We start from the raw sequence: 6392 nt of genomic DNA on the forward strand, positions 1-6392 counted from the left end.
ATTTATAGATAACAAAAAGCAACTTTCATTCATGTGGCAGCTTATGATAGGTCAACGGACCCTATCTTTGTGTGCCACTATATTTATAAAAGTTAGGAGCGTCTACTTAGAGTCCATCAACCTGTCTGGTCCACGTGTACCTATATACATCTTTTAATTTTATACCTTCGGTCGTATTAAGATGACCGAAGGGTGCCCTTGGCCAGAAATCATCATCCTCCTACAGGCTCTCCATATTGGGCCAAGGTTAATATATTAATTCATGGTGGGCCCATTGTAATGAGGCCCAAGTGAATTAATACTATAACAGATGTCCCTCCAGTACAGAGAATTAGAAACGCCTTTAGGCTTTCCTCCATATGTACTTGTACACCTATGAAATGCCATAATTATTACGCCACCATTAGCTTTGCCATAATGAATTTTGTAAACCTGTTTTGTATTCCCCAAGTAAGAAAACCTTTAAGCTTCACTACTCTTTTAACTTCATAAATCGTCCTTCTCTAGAACAATGGTTTTTACTATCATCCTCCTCACTCCTCTTCTGCAACTTGTAAGTTCTTCCATTCTTTCCTTTTATTTTTAATTTTGTGTCAATGCCTTCCTCCTCCAAAAATGGTATAAAGAAAATTCACCAATCTCTTCAAGTAGAACCAGAGCTTCGACCTCTTCCTGAGGACCCTAGTGAAGAAACCACCATTCCTTCTTCCCAAGACCAAAATGCAGAAATCCTCAAAATTGAGAACTCCCTAGTAAAACCTAGGAAAAAGAACCCCAAATCTTTTGACCAACCTTCACTTATTTCTTTGATTCGATTACAAGCCCTGCCTAACCTTCATCCTTGGCTAAAAGAATTTACCCTAACCATGCCTAATAGCAGCGATATGGTACATCTCCCCCCAACCTCAATAAAAATGCGCATGTTCGTCCTACACCTTGAGTATAAGATGGAATTTCCCTTAGCCCTAGGAATCCTACCAGGGATGAATGAATTCAATCTCTGCCCTAGCCCGATTTCTCCCAATGCATGGCTAGAACTCCTTGACTTTCACAAAATATGTAAAGATTTAGGCATTAAACTTTCCAGAACTCTCTTCCGACACTTTTGGCATCCAAATAAAAAACCTGCAGAAGACCTTGTGCACTGGTCATACCCAAAGAAACGCCCAAACTTTCTAACCGACAAAGTTTCAAGTCACAAAAACTTCAAACCCTTCTGGTTTTGGATTGAATCGAGCGGTGTAAACCCAAACCATACTTATGTCCCCAGAGGTTTCCCCTTTACCCGAAAGTGGAATGAAAAACCACTCGATGCTCAAACTTTGCGACCTGCTCAAGATTTATCCCCACTAGAAGAAGTTTGGGCCCACAGGATATTCTCCTACCAAACTCAGTGGAAATGCCCTAGGTTTATGACGATCCTCTGAGGAAATGGCCGAACTTGCTTTTATGATGAGCAACACAGCATCATTTACCTAAAAACTGAACTTTTTGCAGGTATTTGACTTTGATTTGACTCTTTGAATTTATTTGTTTTTGATGCATGTCTATTTCTGATCATGACTTCTTATACAGCTCATCGGGCGAAGCTGAAGTAGCAACGAGATAAACATAAATCTCAAACCGCCTCGTCAAATGCTCTTGCCACCGCACAAACACCCATAACTACCGTTGTTCTGCCATTAAGTCAAACCCCGATCCTCCATTGATTACCGAAGGCCCAACAATCCACCAAACACTCCAAGCTTCTCCTGAACAGACTAACAACATAGTCATTACATTGCCCTCCTCTTCATCAGAAAGGACCCTCGAAGCAACCTGAAATGCTGAAGACATTCCTTTCACTAGCATCACTCCTTCCGTCGACATCAATCTATCTAGGGACGTAGATCATCCATCTCCTAGTGAATTTGGTTTAAACACCGATGACTTCTTTGAAGATGGTTCCTAACCTTCTCCAAGTGCTCCCCTGAAGAGACGAACCGAGAAAGAGAAAGAACATGGAAGCACCTCCAAAATAGCCACCACTACTCCTTAAAAAAGATCCAGGAGACTCATACTGAATCCTTCAAAAGATGATAACACAGACTCATACATTTCTAATACTGGAAAAGAAATGATGCTGGAGGAGACGAGCAAAAAATTGGCCTGAAACTCTCATCTTCGGCGCATTCATGTTCCCCTGGTCGAAGACACCTACTTCTCAAAGAAGCGGGACCGAGAGATCGAGGTGATTGATGTAGGAGAACCAGCTCCAAAAAGAAAGAAAGAATACCGAGAAATGAGGGCCCAAATGAAAGCTGAAGGTAAGCTTGAATTACCTTCATGAGTAAATCTAGAAACTGTTCAACAATTGAACGAGACAGTGACCACTGATGAGTTGGCTAAATACTCCTAATATGATCGGTTTAAGGTAAAACCACTTGTTTTGAAAGTTTTACCATATAAGGTTTAGTTTAACCTTATTATTAATTTTTACCCTTCATTTTCAGTTATGGACCGCTCTCTTTGGAAATCATCTGTCACTTCGGATTCCTAGTACTACGGAAGATGTTGCTCATCTTTCAGTCATGTCGGATGATGCTGAACTTTTTGAACATCTAAGTGTCTTCAAAGCTTCTCGTGAAGCTTTAGAAAGAAAAGTTGCTGTAAGCTTCATCCTTTTCCTTTTATGTTTATTTCCTCTTTCATTTGTTTACTTGTTTCTTCTCTGCTTTTCAGGATCTATCGTCTACGGCCTTGCTAATCGAGCAATATCGTAATGTAGCTAAGAAGTACCACCAACTAAAGTCCAAAATGAATGATCAACAACGTTCCACTGACACAGCCCTTAAGGAACTGGATAGTGTGAGAAGTGAGCTTTTCATAGCTCGAGACGAGTTAAATCAAGCAAAAGAGAAAGCTTCGACCTCAGAGAAGGCCGAAAAAATAGCCCTTCAGAAAGTGGTCAAATAAATGAACTTGAGGGACAAATTGCTCTGAAAGACAATCTTATCAGAAAACATCTTGCAACCCTGAAAGGGCTCCGGTAAAGGTATGACGCGGCGACACAAGATGCTGATAGACATCAAAAGGCGCGAAACCAGCTTGAAGATGATATTGAGGCTTCAAATAAAGAGCTTACTTCTCTTAGAGAATCAGCAACTCAAGTTGTACTTCAACTAGATGCAGTCAGAACTGAAGCCAAAGAAGCAAATGAGAAAGCCACCAAAGCCGAAAAGACAAATTCCTTCATGCAACTTAACAACGATGAGCTTTGGGAAAAAATATCATCCTTGACTCAAGAAAAGATAGATTCCGAAGCTCGTTTTGCTAAAGAAATTGAGGATTTGCAACGACAAACTGTAGACACGATTGTGCACGTCAAAGAAGAAGCAGAAGAGCTTGGGTACAAAAAATCCCTTCAATATCGGGTGAAATTCCTCCGAACCTTGAGGGAAGAGATTCCTGAAGCCAATTTTGACTTCTGGATGAATCTCTTCCCCCGGAAGATCCAGATTATCCCATGATTCCGAACGAAGGAGAATTTCCTGAACATAGGCCTTTGGGTGCACCGAACGAATAATCGTTTTTTTTGTAATTTTATCTTTTGCTTATTGTCAAACTTTTTGATACATGTGAAAGTTATATCATGTTTATTTGTTTTTGCAAAGATAAGCCCCGTATCAATTTTTAGAACTGTTTGACTTAATGATTGTGGCTAGAATCCTTTAAGCATGAATAAGATTAGTCTTTAATTTAATAAAAAAGGATTCCAAGCAAGATGTATGGAAAGAAAGAAAACTTTATTACTTATGTTTTTCGACTGCTAAAAATCAGGATGTACATACTTTGAAGAATACTGAGATTTGTACTTGAAAAGAAAGACCGAAAGGCAGATTCATTGATAAAATTTCCTTAAAGACACATCATTCCAAGTCATTGGAATGGATCTTGATAACAACCCAAATTATTCTTGAATGAGGAATAAGGGAAAATTAATAGAAATAATGGCAAACCATTATTCCTTCTAAAAGAGAGATTTATGCATGATTAATATGGAATTAGTGATAATTAATGCAGGTGTGAATGTGCAAATAATGAAGAAAAGGATTATGCCACGCCACGTGGACCATTACGAGACACACCATAACAAGATACGCCCGATAAGAGTGAGTAATGTAGACCTTCCATTGTTCTCAAAGAGAGCGTGGATATGCCTCGACGGTTCTAAGAATACTAAAAGGCGCCCTTATAACCATCCATGAATGGGAATAAATACAATTAAATGACAATTAATAGCCATTAAGGGGAATAAAGACTTGACTGTTCGAATACCCCAACTCTGAGGGTTTCAAGGATAAATGCTGGGTTTAATAGAGAATTGATAGCAATTAAAGATGAGTAGTGATATGACTTTTCATCTACATCTCCATAACATCTAAATATCATACATGGGGAAAAAGCATAATTAGACAAAGGATGAAGGATCCGCCATCAATACTCTTATGGATAAGGATCTGCCGACGAATCATTAGGGCAGATACAAAGATGCTAAAAGGACTGAAGAAACATTTAGACATCGGTCGTGACCAAAGGTCCACTATCCAGATGGCTTATGAAACAAGTCACATGCCACAAAGGATCCTTGATCTGTAGATACGCATCATAAAGGCCAAATTCCATAAAGAGGTTAGCAATCGCCAAATGTTGGAAGACCCGCCATCCAGTATTGATCCGCCCAAGGATGTCGGCGCCATCTTCCCACATGGAAACTGAAGCCATTAATGACTAGAAACAGCTCCATAAATGAGCTAACGGCCAGACATGAATAGTGTAATAACTACTCATTAAAAGAGCATTAATGGAAGGCTTTCTAGCTACTAGATTGATGCTTACAAGTATCCTAGTATAAATAGCGTCACATCCCAGGGCATTGAGGTACACTTGCTAATTCCCTACTTTTGTGCTTACAGTTTATTCTCAGAAATATTACTGACTTTGGCATCTGAGTGTCCCCAACCGATCCTAATGGAGCCTTACAGGGAAGTGCTCCGATCAAGGATTTTTTTCACAAGTTATCAGATCTTCCCTCTAAATCACGAAGTATGTAAGCATGTGTACCAACACATTCATGAATTTGGAAAGGTCCTTCCCAATTCCTTCCCAGCTTGCCCCTATCAATTCTGGATTGTGAGGCATCAACATTTCTCATGACCAAATCTCTGTTATAGAATTGTCTTGGCCTAACCCGTTTGTCATAGCCAGTTTTGACACGATTCTTATATGCAGCCGATTTAATCAACACCTCCCTTCTTCGTTCTTTTAAGAAGTCCAACTTTCAACGCATTGCCTCCTCATTTCCATCCATAGAAAAGTACATTGCTCTTGGACTCGAAGGTCCTATCTTTATTGGAACAAAAGCTTCTGATCCATACGTAAGAGAGAATGGAGTTTCACTTGTAGCAGCTCTTGGAGTGGTTCTATATGCCCATAGGACATGTTGCAATTGATCCACCGAAGACCCTCCTTCCTTTACCAACATTTTCTTCAACCCTTGAACAATGGTTTGGTTCGTTACTTCACTCATCCCATTGGTTTGAGGGTGGGCAACTGAAGAAAAATGAAGCTTGATGCCTAAATTTATACAAAACGTTCGGAAAGCTCTGCAATCAAACTGCTTGTCATTATCTGTGATGATTGTGTGTGGGATCCCAAATCGGCATATCACCATTTTTTTCCATAAAAAGTAATAACATGAGCTGAAGAAATCGTGGCCACAGCTTCGGCCTCTACCCATTTAGAAAAATGGTCAACAGCCACAATCAAAAACTTCTTTTGCCACCTTAAAGTAGCTGCATGAGATTGAATAATGGGAGCAAAAGATTGACAAACCGAACACTTCCTTACCAACCCCTCGGTATCCTTAATCATCTTTGGCCAGAAAACCCTTGTAACTGAGCCTTTTTGGCCAAAGCATCTCTCCCTTCGTGTGCCCCACATAGACCTTCATGAATTTCCCGAAGAATACGACCTCCTTCCTCAAAGCCCATGCACTTCAGCCATGGCCAATCAAAAGACCTTTGGTACAAAACTCCCTCTACCACTGAGTACTTCCGGCTTTATACAGAATGTTAAGCCCAAAATATACCTAAAATATCATAAATATTTACGTCAGTTTTGTCATGAAATCGTACTAATTATATCTATTTAGAGTACTTTTATGTCTATATATGTTTCTTTGATGCAATGTACTTAATTATTTGGTTAAATCCAAATAGGAGCTAAAACGGACCAAAAACGAAGGAAAAACCCAAAGTTACGAGCCAAAAGTACGAGAAAATCAGCGCACCAATACGAGGAGACGGGAACAGAGCGAGACCGGGAAGAACAACCCGTGTTGCGACCGAGAT

The 6392-nt window shown here is 39.8% G+C and overlaps 1 long non-coding RNA gene across 1 annotated transcript; it reads left to right on the top strand.

Moving 5' to 3' along the window:
* The first annotated feature begins 955 nt into the window (after window positions 1-955).
* LOC136231200 (uncharacterized) lies at window positions 956-2638 on the top strand. Its single transcript, XR_010689725.1, has 3 exons — window positions 956-1497; window positions 1576-2413; window positions 2493-2638. It is a non-coding gene; the product is annotated as an uncharacterized lncRNA (long non-coding RNA).
* The last annotated feature ends 3754 nt before the right edge of the window (window positions 2639-6392 follow it).

This window comes from Euphorbia lathyris, chromosome 5 (genome assembly GCF_963576675.1).
Source record: "Euphorbia lathyris chromosome 5, ddEupLath1.1, whole genome shotgun sequence".
NCBI classification, from domain to species: domain Eukaryota; kingdom Viridiplantae; phylum Streptophyta; class Magnoliopsida; order Malpighiales; family Euphorbiaceae; genus Euphorbia; species Euphorbia lathyris.